The following is a 16,453-nucleotide window of genomic DNA, read 5'->3' as shown; positions in this document are numbered from 1 at the left end:
CTGATTTTCAAATTGCCATTCTTGCTTTCAAATCAGTCTAAGGCCTTGCCATTCCTGATCTCGCCTCCAGATCCACAGCCTTCAAAGATACCTTTGCTCCTCTAATTCTGGCTAGTGCATGTCCCCCCCATTTTTACTGCTCCACCATTGGTGTCTATAACTTCTGTTGCCTCGGCCCCAATCAATGGTTAGCACTGTTGCTCCACGGTGCCAGGATCCTATGTTCGATTCCTGGCTTTTGTCACTGTCTGTGTGGAGTCTGCACGTTCCGTCGGTGTCTGCGTAGGTTTCCTCCGGGTGCTCCGTTTTCCTCCCCATAGTCCCGAAAGACGTGCTTTTAGGTGAATTGGACATTCTGAATGTTCCCTCAGTGTACCCGAACAGGCGGCGGAGTGTGGCAAATCGGGGCTTTTCATAGTAACTTCATTGCAGTGTTAATGTAAGCCTACTTGTGCTAATAATAAAGATTATTATTATCTCTAGAATTCCCTCCCTCCATCTCTCCGTCTCTCTACCCCAGTTCCCTCCTCAAAGACAATCCTTAAGATCGCTCTCTAATTGACCATTTGACTTAAATCCTCCTATGTGGTTTAGTGTCATAATTTATTTTGCAATGTGCCTGTATAGTGTGTTGGGACATTTCAGTCTGTTAAACGCGCTGTATAAATAGATCTTGCTGAATAATCTGGACAGTGTCAGCTGATACCATTGAGAACCACTGCACACTGATTTAAGGTGATTAGACAAAGAAAAACAACAGTGACTGGAGGAAAAGTCTTTTTATTCACAGCAAGTAGTTAGGATCCAGGATGCGCCGTCTAAGATTGTGCTGGGGTGTGCTGCACCATCGGAGGTGCTAGTATTTGGACATAATGTTAAACCAAAGTCCTCTCAAATACATAAGATCCCGCAGCACTACTTGTAAAAGAAAATGGGAGTTTTTCTTTGCTATTCCTTAGTGAGATTAGAAAATCCTTGGGAAGACCAACATTTATTGCCCATCACTGATTGCCCTTGGGAACATGGTGATGAGCTGCCTTCTTAAATGCAACTGAGGCCACTTCAGAGGGAAATTCAGAGTCAACCACATTGCTGTTGTTACGAAACCCTGGGCTAATGTGCGGCCAATTCCAGCCCCACATGCCCCAGGGTCACAGGACAAGTGGATTGACCAATCATTCTTATAAAAACACCCAAGGCCTTTGGCCCTTGGCTGCCCAGTAATATCAGTCACTAGGTTTGTAAATATAAATACAGTTACTGTATATTTATAAAACAAACTATCATTAAATATGCAGTAAATACAACTGGATAACTGCAAGATAATACTTAATACCCACTTTAATTTCCACTCCCCACTCTCTACACACACACAAGACAGACAAACACAGAGGGGTGGATAAGGGTGAAAATCATAAGTGGGGGAAGAAAGGGCCTTTGTTCCAGATGATGGTTTCAGCACATTTTTTTACACAGCAAGCTTGCAGATTAAAGTATTTCGTTTGCAGCCTGTAATGATCTTCTTTGTAGATGCATTCACTCAGGCACTCTGTAGTTTAGAATGCAATACTGACAACTTTTCCTGGAGAGGCACCTTATTTCTCATCAAACTGTGCTTCCAGTTCGTGGTTCATTTTCAGGCATCTGTAGTTCCAGGAATTCAGCACCCACAGGCTTTCTGGAGAGAACGTCAGGCCTCACAGCAGCCTTTTGGAGAGAGCTGGTTGGATGTTTCTGGAGAGAGTTCACTGGATCCATTCACTGTGCTGCCAGAACCAAAACTGACACAAAACCCAAACCTTAGAACTCTGAGGAAGCATCCCAGTGGAATAGGATCCAATCACCACATGTTAACGGGCAGAGAACAGCCTTTAGGCTAATCCATTGACCACCAGCCAACCAATCACACCAAGTCCCAACCCATCTCTTTATCATTTATGCTAACCAGTCTACAGCTTCTGTTTAAACCAGCAGAGCCTTCCAGATTCTTCCTGCTTGAATGAAAGATACAGGCTCCTTCCCTTAAAAAGACAGAGAATCCCTACAATGCAGAAGGAGACCATTCGGCCCATCGAGTTGGCACCGACCCTTGGAAAGACCACCAATCGCTAGGCCCGATCCCCTAACCTATTCCTGCAATCCCACTCTCAGGGGCACATTTATCATCGCCAATCCACCTAACCTGCACATCTTTGGATTGTGGGAGGAGACCAGAGCAACCGGAGGAAACCCACGCAGACACGGGGAGAAAGTGAAAACCTCACACAGACAGTCGAGGTTGGAATCGAACCTGGGTCCCTGGCGCTGTGAGGCAACAGTGCTAAACATTGTGCCACTGTGCCGCCTCATGTCCAATAATCATCCATGGATCAGAAATGTAATGGCAAAAGTAAAAGAAAGAGGAAATAAGGGAATAGACAGGGAACAAACAGGAAGGACCCTTACACTATGGGTCTGGAGTCACACGTCAGCCAGACTGGGTCAGAAGGGCATATTTACTTCCCTAAAGACAATTAATGAATCAGCTGGTATTTTAAAAATAATAATCCTTTAGTTTTATGGTCACCGGGCGGCAAGGTGGCACAGTGGTTGTTTGATTGAATTCCCCCATTGCCTTGGTGTGATTTGTACTCGTGTTTCCAGATAATTAATCCAGGCCTCTTCTCTCAGAGTGTTGTTAATGTTTGGAATTCTCTACCCAGAGAGCAAGATCAATAAAGGGGGCCAAGGGTTTGGGGAGCCGGCAGGAACGTGGATGAAAGGCCATAATCCAATTGGCCATGATCTCATTGAATGATGGAGCAGACACAAGGGGCTGAATGGCCACACCTGCTCCTATTCCTTATGTTTTAGTTCTCTGAAGTGAAACAATTAACATAGCTCCTATCCTACTGCAGCCACATATTGGTGACTGTCTTTTCTACATTACAACCATTAATATCCTTCAGAAATATTGTATATATGGAACTCTTTCTTTGTCTTTTTCAGTCCAGATATCATAGCCGGTATTTAAATCCTGATTATAATTTTACGATATTTAAGAATTAGTAGCTTTATATATTTCAACGTGCTGTGGCTCATTTTGTGTCATGAAGCAGAATTGCTCTTTTTCCGAGACTTCCTGAAATATATACGCAGTGATAGAAATTGGCAAAGTGCTGACTGGCTGTCTCAAACATGAACAGCGCCAACTGCATTTAAAGGCGAATGTGCTGGTCCTTAAAGTTCTGCCTCAAAAACTTGTCAGTGTCAGTATGGGGAAAGTACCCCTCTGAGCGAGGGTCCCCTGAGGTGAACTGAATGATGACAGATAGATATCATGTGGGGGGGGGGGGGGGGGGGGGGGGATTGTGTCAAGGTATTGTTATTAACTATGTGGAAGCAAAAAGTGGAACTGATCAACTAGACCCTGGAATAAATGAGGAAAGTGCTTTTAGAGGTACCAAGTGCACTTGATCTTGCATTAAGGCTGTCTTTCTCTCCCCGTCAAACTCCATTCCCTAGCAACCAACCCCATCCCTCTCTTGGATAACAGTCTGAGATTAAAGCAGTCTGTTTGCAGCCTTGTCGACATATTTAACCCGGGATGAGCTTCTGATCTAATGTTCGTAGCATGCTTAATTCCTCTTTTACCCCTGTACTATGGGCGGCACGGTAGCACAGTGGTTAGCACTGTTGCTTCACAGCATGGGATCCCAGCTTCAATTCCCGACTTGGGTCACAGTCTGTGCGGGGTCTGCACGTTCTCCCCGTATCTGTGTGGGTTTCCTCCGGGTGATCCGGTTTCCTCCCACAAGTCCCAAAAGACGTGCTGTTAGGTGAATTGGACATTCTGCATTCTCTCTCTGTGTACCCGAACAGGTGCCAGAATGTAGTGACTAGGGGCTTTTCACAGTAACTTCATTGCAGTGTTAATATAAGCATACTTGTGACAATGTAGATTATTATTATACTTGCTGACCTTCACTGGCTCCCGATCAATAACATGTTGATTTTAAAATTATCTTCCTTGGTTTCAAATCCTTCGAAGGCCTCTTCCCTCCCTATTTCTCTTCCAGCACCACAACCCTTAGAGATATCTGTGCTTTAATGATGGCCTGTTGCAAGACCCCCATTTTTATTGCTCCACCATTGGTGTTGATGTCTTTGCATCAGCCCAAGATTTGGAATTTCCTCCTCTTCTCTGTCTCTCTACGTCACTATCCTCCTCAAAGGCACTTAATAAAAACATCGCTCCTTTCTCTTTGTCTCTCTACCTCACTGTCTTCCTCAAAGACACTCCTTAAAATCTACCTCTTTGAGCACGCTTTTTGATCATTTGACTCACGGGTGGGATTCTCCCGAATCCCCCGATGGCCTGACGCCGGCGTAAGAAAATGGCATGAACCGCTTCGGCGTCGGGCCAACTGGAAGTTGCGGAACCCTCTGCACATCCGGGGGCTAGGCTGGCGCTGGAGGGGTTGGCGACGCGCCAACCAGTGGCAAAGGCCAGCGCGAGTTAGTGCATGCGCAGAGCTGCCGGCGTGGTTCCACACATGCGCAGACCGGCCGGCGTATTCTTGTGCAAGCGCAGGGGGTATCTTCTCCGCACCGGCCATGGCAGAGCCCGACAGAGGCCGGCGTAAAGGAAGGAGTGCCCCCACGGCACAGGCCCGCCTGCAGATCGGTGGGCCCCCCCGGGGCTGGATACCCCCGCGTGCCCCCCCCCCCCCCCCCCCCCCCGAGGACCGCACCAGCCAGCCTACCAGACAGGTTCCGCAGTGTGGGACCATGTCCATTTCACGCCGACGGGACTGGCCAGAAACCGATGGCCGCTCGGCCCATCGAGGCCGGGAGAATTGCCGTGGGGGGAGGGGGGGGGGGTCGCTGCCAACGGCCCCCGACCGGTATGGCGTGATCCCCGCCCTGCCTGAAAAACAGCACCGGAAAATACGGCAGCCGGCGTCGGAGCGGCGGGGCAGGATTCACGCCACACCCCGGGGATTCTTCGACCCGGCCGGGGGGGGGGGGGGAGAATCCCGCAGTTCATCTCCTTAAGTGGATCACTGTGTTATTTTTCCTTGTAAGAAGTCTTACAACACCAGGTTAAAGTCCAACTGGTTTGTTTCGAATCACTAGCTTTCGGAACTCAGCTCCTTCCTCAGGTGTACTTTTCCTTGTCAAATGTGTTGAGACGTTTCAGTATGTTGAAGGCGTAATATAAGAGGGGTCTGGACAGTGTCGATGCGGAGAAACTGTTGGTATTGGGAACCACCAGACACTGATTTAAAGTGATATGCTGAAGAACCAACAATGACTAGAGGAAATACTTCTTTGTACAAAGCGAGTGGTTAGGACCTGGATTGCACTGCCAAATTGTGTGGTGAAGGCAGATTCAATCACGGCTTTCAACAGGAAACTGGATAACCTCCTGAAGAGAAAGAAATTGTCATGTAAGGCAAGAGGACAAGTGAGTGGGATTATCTGAATCGCTCATGCGGAGAGTGTGGTGGTATGATTTGCATAGCTGTCTGCCATTGGTGCAGAACACCGGCTTACCATTGGCCCTGGTCGGTCATGTGCCTCTCGACCGATTGGTTGAGACTAGTCATGTCACGGCTCTCCAATTGGTCGAGAGGCTGAGTTAACCACGCCTCCAAACTGAGGTATAAATAGTCAGAACGCCCGGCGGTCGTCCATTTTATTGTGGTCGACCGCAGGGCTAAGTTCTAGCTTATTAAAGCCTAACTTTTGTATAGCAACTCGTCTCTCGTGCAATTGATGGCTCATCAGAGAGTTAGTATGGAATTGGCAGGGGCAGAATCTGCTCCTTCTGTATTGTAACAATGTTCTGAATATCTGACTCCACAAGATGCGAAGAACACAGCGGAGAAGAAATAAAGCTTGCAGCACTGAAATGCAGGGCACCGAAAATAAATGCACCAGTGTAAGAATTCTCTACCCCAGAGAAAGGTGGATGTTTGGATAAATGTATCTAAGAATGAAATCTATAGATTATTGGGCACTGTACTGTACTGTAATGTGTTGTATTGATAGGGATTAATGGGATATGGTGGTTGAGAATTGATGTGAGAGATCAGCCTCGATCTTTCTGAATTGGGATAGAACAGAGGTGAGGTAGTGAATAGCCTAGTCCTGCTCTTATTTCTTATATAAACATCGTAATGTATACACCCACCCACCCCAGGAAGGAGAAAAAGTAGTAAAAACTGGGGTTTAAGAATAATAGTCAGAACTGGTCTTGTACACCTTCAAATGGAACATCCGTAAAAACCAGGCAATAAGAATACTGGTCCGAAATGTTTTTTTCCGATTGGGCCTCAAGCCTGCTTCGCCATTTAACTTGATTATAGCTGATCTTCTATCTCGACGTCATCTTCCAACACTATCCCTGCATTCCTCCATGTCATTGGTATTTAAAAATCTAGCAATCTCTGCTGTGAACATACTCAATATCTGCGCTTCCACAGCCCTCTGGGATAGACAATTCCAAAGATTCACCACCCGCTCAGTGAAGAAATTCCTCCTCATCTCAGCTCTAAAAGGCCTACCCCTTATTCTGAAACTGGGCCTCTGGTTCTAGATCTCACATCCAGGGGACACATCCTTCCTGCATCTACCCTGTTGAGTCCTGCAAGAATTTTGTACACTTCAATGAGTTCACCTCTCATTCTTCTAAACTCCAGCGAATACAGGCCCTGCCTCCTCAATCTCGCCCCATAGGGCAATCCTGCCATCCCACGGATCAGTCTGGAGAACCTGTCAAGCTGCAGCTGCATATAAGCAGCTCCCCACACACTCTCATTCCAGCCAAGAAGATGTCACCCCAGAGAGCGGCCCCGAGATTTGCAAATGCAGGGCTGGAGATATTGCTGGATGCCATGGAGAAGAGGCAGGACACCCTGTCCCATAGAACATACAGTGCAGAAGGAGGCCATTCGGCCCATTGAGTCTGCACCGACCCACTTAAGCCCTCATTTCCACCCTATCCCCGTAACCCAATAAGCCCTCCTCATATTTTTGGTCACTATGGGCAATTTATCATGACCAATCTACCTAACCTGAACGTCTTTGGACTGTGGGAGGAAGCCAGAGCACCCGGAGGAAACCCATGCAGATACGGGGAGAACGTGCAGACTCCGCACAGACAGTGACCCAGCAGGGAACCTGGGACCCTGGTGCTCTGAAGTCACAGTGCTATCCACTTATGCTACCATGCCACCCGGCAGGGTGGGAAAGCGGCTGCCATCTGCCGATGTCAATTGGGCCTGGGCACAGGTGGCAGAGGCCATGAAGGTCATGGGCCCCATCACAACAACTGAGCAGCAGTGTCAGAAAAAGCTGCATGACCTCCTCAGGACAGCACCTCCTGCCCCACCACCCGTCCCTGCCAGCCGTACGGTTTGCATTCCCTGCCTGCACCCTCCTGTTAGGATGTATACCGGGTTCCCTCCTTGGGTGAGCCACATGATACTTCGCCAACAGAGTGCCACCTGGTTTCAGGGGGGCACCGTCTGCCACCGACTGGCAGCTTGTCTGATAGTACACGCGCAGGCAGGGACTGCGGATCAGGCTGGGTGAGGGGTGTGGGCACATGTTGGATCACAGGTGTAGTGTTCCATGAGTCTTGTGTGTAATGCATGGGTTGTGCCTACCTCCCCGGGGTCAGGATGGATGGGATTAGGGACGCAGTGGGGGGGGGCTTGGTGCCGGCCAGTGTTCCTGCGGGGTGGGCTGGCTGATGGTGCCTCCGGTGGGGCATTAGCTACGGGGGGGGAGGGGGGGCAGTGTGCCAGGGAGGTTGGAAAGGGCCACAGTGTTGAATCCGCTATTCGGGCTGTGCTCCGCAGCCCCCCGACCCCTGAACCCCTCGCTCTCTCAACACATGGTGCCCACAGTATCCGCTGGTACGTGCATGTCCCCTTGATGGGTCGGCTAGGGTCTGGGGTTTCCTGGGGGGGTAGCCTGGGGGGGTGGGGGGGAGGGAGGAGGGGAACACAGATACAGCCAGTGGTCTTCTGTACAGCTACAGGTCACGGTGGGCAATGAGGGCAGTGCTCAGCCAGGTAGCAGCCTCGCAGGCCACGACAATGGCAGCCCATGCCCAGACACTCGAGTCCCGAGGGAGAAACACCAGGCCCACAGCCCATCTCCTGGTTGCCCCCCCTCCTCACTACCACCTCCCCCCTCCGGCCCTGTCAGATCCCCCTCAACCAGCGGCACAACCTACAACCCAATGTTGCACCTTTGCAAACCTCCTCTGCCTCAGCAGCCACGGTGCACTGATCCCCATTTTAAAATATGACAAGTGAACCACACCAACATCTCTTGCACCTGGCAGAGGCAGATCATCGTGGGAGGCCGGGGACTACCAGATCAGGCCTGTTAATGATATGCTAACAGCCGTTCCTTTACAATTTGCATACCCATGCCAGCGCAGGGCGTGGGATGCATTCACGCCGCTATTGAGGGACCGTAGCATACCGTTCCTTTGGGCACACAACACTGATCTTGATTTTCGGCTGACATGTGATTCTCCACCTCGATCTCGATTCGTGATTTTGGTGCCGATGGACAGAAAATCCCGCCCCAAGATTCCCAATCTCGCACCATTTAAGAAACACTCCGTATTTTTGTTTTTCCTACCAAAGTGGATAACTTCATACTTATTCATGTTATATTCCATCTGACATGTTCTTTCCCATTCACTTAGCCTGTCTAAATCTCTTGAACTCCCTTTGCATCCGCCTCAAAACTTACATCCCTACCAAGTGTATCATCAGCAAACTGGAAGTATTTGGTCCCCACATCCAAACCATTGATATAGGCGTGCGATTCATAACACCGTTACACATGGATCTGGGCGCAACGGTTGTACCATCGGTGAGCCCCAAATTGGACTGCGCACCAGGCTGATTGCGAGTCATCTGACTCACTTCGCCCAGCGCGATCTGGACCTTGCTTTGGTCATTTAAATAACCGGACTCACCGAGTGCGCGGGACTCACCGGCCATGTCTGGGAGACCTCGTCAGGGTGCCGTTTAGTACTGGTCCATACAAATGTGGACCATGATGTGCTGTATAGGCTGGGTCTGGGTGGGCTGCGCTTGATGCAGTGTAGCAAGAGACAGACTTCCAACACTCAATGAAATGCAACACGATTTTATTTAACAGCTAACTATTTACATATCCGACTGTGGGTTGACACTATGCTGACTTGACTGGAGACCTGAGGCTAGCCTGACCAGACTTGCTGACTGCCACATGGTGTTTGCCTTGACTGTGTTCACGAGCTCTGACTATCCCAGAGGCTGGACCCTGAAAGAGCGGGAAAGCTGGTTCCTCTGGCTTTACAATGGTCGTGTCCTGTCTAGTGATTGGCTGCTATGTTCTGTGTGTTTACTGGTCGTCCTATGTGTCAATCACTGCCGGTCTGCACTCCATTATATACATAGATGTATATTATGACAGACCAGTCACAACGGCGCATGGTGGGAAGGTCTCCCAGGCCATTGGAGACTACCAGGTGATTGGGGATAGGTCAGGGTGGTACGCTGGCACTTCTCCATCAAATGAAGGGCCCAGGGGGGCCTTGTCAGGTAGAGGGGTGGTGAGGGAGGGTTTCCGGGGGCCTCCCCAAGGTTTGGAGGGTGAGGGGGGGGTTCAATCAAAAGAACAGGGGGAGGGCTGAAAGGGGTTGGGGGGGGGGGGGGGTAAAGATCGGGGCTACCGGACAAAATGGCACCCCGATCTGCGAGGAGCCTTTCCTTGCCAGCAGGAAATGCCTCTAAGTGCAACCTTGGCGGAGAGAATTTCCCCGAGGCCAAATAAAATTGCTAATTAGGTCCACCCAGTCTATATGAGGATTTAAGTCCCCCATAATTACCCTGGTTGCATCATTATCCTTGTTACACACACCCCTAATTTCCTGATTTATATCATGGCCTCTCCTTTTTGGAGGCCTATGAACAAGTCGAGCCAAAGTGTCACGAAGATGGATCAAAACCCTGAATTCCCTATGGCTATATTACACTTTCAAATAAGACATTATAGGAGGGATGTGATAGCATTGGAAAGGGTGCAGAGGAGATTTACCAGGATGTTGCCTGAGTTGGAGAGTGTTAGTTATGAAGAGAGATTGGATAGACCGGGGTTATTTTTCTTGAAGTAGAGGAGTCTGAGGGGGGACATGATTGAGATGTATATTATTATGAGGGCATAGATAGAAATGACAGGGGGCTGGATTCTCCATTCCTGCGTCTAAGTGCTTGCGCCAACGGAGGATCCGTGGAGTTCCCCGATGGACGAATCAGCGCCACACCCACACCGATTCTGCTACTTACTTCCCTTATGCTAGTGCTCTAAATTAACCATTTTCTAGGTATTTTAGAGTTATTTAAAGTTTATGCTTTACTAAATCCCAGCTCTATACAGATAGTCTCTAAGAGCAATTACCACCAACCAATCAACTGATGGTTTTCTGTCTTTGTTTATCTTCTCTCTAAGTCAGGTCATGCTGAAAGCTGAAGATCCTTCTCTGTAGATCCCAAACAGATCCACTGCTTATCCTCGCTCCCAGTCACCGACTTCTTGCTAAGTCCTGCTGTTTATACCCCGCTCTCCTCACTGAAGACTCACTATACCCCTCTTTCCTCGCTGAATTCTCATTCTTGATTGCCCACTCTCCTCGCTGAAGTTTAGTTCTTTATAGAAATGAAGAGTAGGAGTAGGCTATTCGGCCCTTCGATTTCTATCCCTCTCTCCTCCCTGAACTCTCACTCTTTACAGCCCAATGTCCACACTAAAGTCCCATTCTTCATTCCCCACACTCCTCACTGAAGCTTTGCTCTTTAGAGCCCCTCCGGCTCCTCTTTGCGCCCACTCTTCTCATGTCCCTAAGAAAATAACAATTCTCAAAATGTGTGAACTGCGAAAAAAGACTGACACTAGGTAGGTCAGATAAACAGGCCACACCAATTTCTGACCGAATGCACAGTTTATAGGCCTACAAATGAAGAATAGTCAATTGTGCAAAGTACTGGAGAACAGCCAATGCCATTGGACCTCACCTTCAGCTAGCAGAAGAGGAAAATACTTCAGCAGCTCAGAGGAACATTATCGTCATTTAAAAAAAAAAATCTGGAGTTAAATGTCCAATGATGCCCATGAAAACCATTGTCGAATTGTCGTAAAAACCCATCTGGTTCACTGATGTCTTTCAGGGAAGGAAATCTGCCACTTTTACCTGGTCTGGCCTACATGTGACTCCACATCCACAGCAATGTGGTTAACTCTTAACTGTCCTCTGAAATGGCCTAGCAAGCCACTCAGTTCAAGGGCAATTTAGGATGGGCAACAAATGCTGGCCCGGCCAGCGACATCCACATCCCATGAACAAAAAAATTTTTTTGGCCTACCCTTGACACACTCAAGGAAATGAGTACGAGAAAGTTTGTACAGAACAGTCGGCGAACACAGAAATATAATGGGCCAATAGTCTTTTCTCAAACACTAAAAGCTGTATTTCTTTAAAAGGTGTTAATTTTTTTTAATGTTTCCTGTTTAAGCAGGTTTTTCTGGCAAATCTATTATAGCTGTTATAATTTGAGGTTAAACCTTGTTAACTGAGGCAGGAGGAAGTGTTAGCAAGATATTACTGTCAAAGCAGAGACCGCACTCATAGACGTTATTTGGAGAAGGCGAACAGTTAACACGGGCAGCTTGCAAATAGTGCAAATCAGTCTAAATAAGTGAAGACATGGATTGTGTATTCATTTAACTGGGCACTCAGATACGTTATCACTATGTAGGTAATCTCCCAAATGTGTACAGAAGCTGTGAGTGTACAGTGAATTACCCACCACATGAAAACAGCAGACAGGGTGTGAGCCCACAGGAGAGGAGAAACACATATTCACATAACATCACACACACACCTGCTGCACTTACAAAGAAAGTGTTTGATCTTTGGGAGAATGGCAAAGCTAAGCACAAACGCTTCCTGTGATTCTTTCCACTCCAGCCTATGTACAGAGACTTGCATAGAGCAGCAGACATTCTGATGTGCCTTGCACATGACCCCGCATCAGCTTCCGAACTTTTCAACATCGAGCTAGTTAAATAAATAATAGAGATTAACAAGCATTGTAGACCTCATTGAGGTCTACAAAACCATGAGAGGTATAGACAGCGTGGATAGCAAGAAGCTTTTTCCCAGAGTGGGGGACTCAATTACTAAGGGTCACGAGTTCAAGGTGAGAGGGGAAAAGTTTAAGGGAGATATGTGTGGAAAGTTCTTTACGCAGAGGGTGGTGGGTGCCTGGGACGCATTGCCGGCGGAGGTAGTAGAGGCCGGCACGATAGCGTCATTTAAGATGAATCTCGACAGATACATGAATGGGCAGGGAGCAGAGGGATACAGATCCTTAGAAAATAGGCGACAGTTTTAAATAGAGAATCTGGATTGGCGCAGGCTTGGAGGGCCGAAGGGCCTGTTCCTGTGCTGTAAATTTTCTTTGTTCTTTGTAAGCAGTTCAAACAGAAGCTCAGAACTTCACTGGGAGGAATTTTCCCCCAAAATGACTAAGTGTCAGTTTGGGCTCGAAAATCGGTGAGTATCATGATGGCTGTCCAACGTGATTCCCACCATGGTCTTTCTGGCTTCACCATTTTTTTGGAGGCGGGGTGCGATTTGCACAGGCATTGAGAGGGGCAGGGCCGAAACATGACAGCAGGGTGCTCTGCTCTCAGACAAATGCTATAGACCCCACCACCTGCTTCCTGCCAACATCAGGCTCCCCCTCCCCCCCCCCAATTGCCGGCACCAACCCCCAATCACGAGCATCAGGTCCACTCACCCACCCTAATCGCTAGCATCGAGCCGCCATCCCCAATCGCAGGCATCACCCCTATCACAGGCATCAGTGCACCCACTGTTCAACCCTCCACAATTTCCAACATCAGAACCCGTATCACAGGTATCAGGCCCCCCCAAATTTCTGATACCACGCCCACCAGGTGAGCGACACCACATCATAGGGTAACCAAATACCCTACCCCCTCATGACCCGTCCCTCAGGCCCCACTCCATTCAGGCCTCTTGGAGCTTCCCCCTGCAGCCTGCCAGTGTCAACTTGGGTCTGCCTGGATGCCAGGCCACTGCCCTGTCATGCCTGACCACCTGGGGACTACAATGGTCTATGACCCCCCCCCCCCCCCCCCCACCCCTCCTCAGCCCCCGCCCCCGCCCCCCCCCCCACACCTCCACCCCCCCCCCCCCCCCCCCACACCTCCACCCCCCCCCCACACCTCCACCCCCCCGAACCGGCGTGGCCATCACATCAGGGTTGAATTCTCCAATCCTAGTGTGCCCCACGACCGCTGCTAGAGGGAACGGAGAATTTGGTGCACAGCCAAATTTCCCATTCACTGAGACGCACCGGAGAATGGATGAAGAATCCCGTCCCCAGTCTCCGTTTCCATAGTGATTCGTGATGGCTTCACATTGAGCCGACGGGTGGGAGAATTGCAGGAGCTGGGAGAACCTGGCTAAAAAATCGATCCTGCCTATTTCAATGAGGACTTAAATATGCTAATCGGGTTTACGCCCAGTGAGGGTGTCAACCAGATTATGTCTGCTGGGGGACATCGGAAATTGTTTCCCCCCCCCCCCCCCCCCCCCCTCGGCGCAAATCCTGTTTCAAGGCTCACCCACCATTTTCCTGACATTACCCCCACTGGCTTCTGAATATATTTTACACGTTGCCCTATCTTTCTTATCAGAGATAATGGGATGGATCATTTCTTCCAAGATCAGATGGTTCAGTATCAAGTCAGAGATTAAAATAAATAAGATCAGAAACAGAGGCTGGAATCTTCCATTCTGGTGTCTAAGGGTGGGATTTTCCGGTTCCCCCGCGGCATGTTTGCCGGCAGTGGAGGCAGCTGGCTATTGGCCGCCAATGGGATCTTCCTGTCCCACTGAAGTTCACAGTGTTCATGTGACTCACCCACCCCACTGCCGGGGAACCTGTCGCACGAGGGGGTGCCTTTGGCGGAAAAATCACACCATAAATTAATTCGAGAGGATGAAAGTGAGACCGATTTCTGCTGGGAAGAGTAGAGAGGGGTGGTACGGCTAGCCACTTGCAATCTTGCGGCTGTTCACCGCATTGTATATACGTCTTGTGACAGGGCAGGCAGGGTGGAGCCATCTCCGCCATTCAATTGCTTCCACCTTTGCTCGGCCACTGTTCCACCCTTTCCCATTAGCTTTTCTTCTCTTCCTTGATCATCCTCTCACACACACAACCTAAAGAAGACACTGCAGCAGCAACTCACTGTTAATCTGGAACTTGTTCACTTCACCGGGTGCACACCATTTTAATGCTGGAGCAAGTGTAAACCTGGAAGATTCCGTCGAGAAAACCTGTCCACTTCAGTTTGAATGGCCGGGGAACAAGTGGAGGGCAACCAATCCATTCACAGATACCAAGTTGTTCATTTGGATATTACAATGACGTTGCCTGCCTTCATTTCAATGGTCAATCAATTCTTATCTCCTATTAGCTGGGTTCCCCAGACCTCAAGGAACATGATAGCTGAAAGGAGACAAGAATACCTGAATTTGTGAGGTAAATACTTTTATAGCACTTCATGTGGGCCAAGGGAGCAGGAGTGTTTCCTCCAGACCTAACAATCTACACTCATCATCCACCATCTCCATGATCTGCCTGCTCAATCATTATCTCCCTTCAACCATCAGCTCCCCCACCACTGACAACCATCTTCTTCCTTGACCACCATCAGCCCTACCTCCTGTTGGCCACTGGCCTCCAGATCTCAAAATAGAACAGAACACAGTTCTAGCCTAGAATCCAGGAGGCTGCAAATGGCTTTAGACGACAGTTAATAACATTTAAAAACATATTTACTTGTACCCGAGACATTACACAGGTAGTGTCTCCCACCCATCCTCCTCCTTTAACCAAAAAAAAAGACTGTATGGTGAGTTAGTGAGGTAAGCTTTTCTTTCCTTTTCCTCTCTCCACCCTTCCACCACCTCTAACCTGCGGGGAGTGTGAAAATTAGGGAAGCCTTTTTTTTCTCTCTGTTATTGTCAAATGGATAAATGGAAGGGATGGCAGAGAGAGCAGTGCAATGTTCCGCCTGCAGGTTGTTCGAGGTGAGGGACACCGTCAGTGGCCCTGCTGAATTCACCTGCAGGAAGTGCACCCATCTCCAGCTCCTCAAAGACTGTGTTAGGGAACTGGAGCTGGAGCTGGATGAACTGAGGATCATTCGGGAGGCAGAGTTGGTTATAGATAGAAGCTACAGGGATGTAGTTACTCCTAAGAACGAAGGTAGCTTGGTGACGTTTAAAAGGAGGGGGAAGAAGCAGTCAGTGCAGGGATTGTCATAATATACACCAGTATATCATGGTGCAGACACACACACTGATTGACAGACAGCAAGATCAATCAACACACACAACACCGCAGCCAATCACCAGTTAGAGCACACTCACTATAAAGACAGAGGGCATCAGTTTTCCCGCTCATTCAGGATGTAGCCTCTCAGAAGGACAGAGCTCACAGTTTGCAGCACAGATTTTCACCATGTACTGAGTGCATAGACTGGTTAGGATAGGCATAGGTCTTTAGTTTAATCTAACATAGTGTCGACCCACAGTGAAAGGATGTCCAACAGTTTCTAGCTAAATAAAATAGTGTTGTACTATTTAAAGTGTTGGTAGCCTGTATGTGTTACTGCTGAGGTAAACACAGTCTCCACGGATCCAGAGTACCCAACACATCAGGGATCCCCTGCGGTTATTCCCCTCAATAACAGGTAGACCGTTTTGGATGCTGTTGGGGGGCGGGGAGGAAACCTACCAGAGATAAGCCACGGTGACCAGGTCTCTGCTGTCACTGAGTCTCTCCCTGTGGCTCAGAAGGGAAGGGGGGAGAGCAGGAGAGCATTAGTTATTGGAGACTCTATAGTTAGAGGTACAGATAGGCGGTTCTGTGGCAACGATAGAGGCTCACTGTTGGTGTTGCCTCCCGGGTGCCAAGGTCCGTGACGTCTCTGATCGTGTTTTCAGGATCCGTAAGGGGGAGGGGAAGCAGCCACAAGTCGAGGTACACATCGGTACTAACGACATAGGTAGGAAAAGGGACGGGGATGTAAAACAAGAATTCAGGAACTCGGGTGGAAGCTGAGAGCCAGGACAGACGGTGTTGTCATCTCTGGTTTGCTGCCAATGCCACGTGCTAGCGAGGTGAGGAACAGGGAGAGAGTGCAGTTAAACACCTGGCTATAGGATGGTGTAGGAGGGAGGGTTTCAGTTACTTGGATAATTGGAGCACATTCTAGGAAAGGTGGGACCTGTACAAACAGGACGGGTTACACCTGAACCAGAGAGGCACCAATATCCTAGGAGGGAAATTAGCTA

Source organism: Scyliorhinus canicula, chromosome 17, assembly GCF_902713615.1.
Source record: "Scyliorhinus canicula chromosome 17, sScyCan1.1, whole genome shotgun sequence".
Taxonomy (NCBI): Eukaryota; Metazoa; Chordata; class Chondrichthyes; order Carcharhiniformes; family Scyliorhinidae; genus Scyliorhinus; species Scyliorhinus canicula.
The sequence above is the reverse complement of the archived record's forward strand: the minus strand, read 5'-3'. Positions refer to the sequence as shown.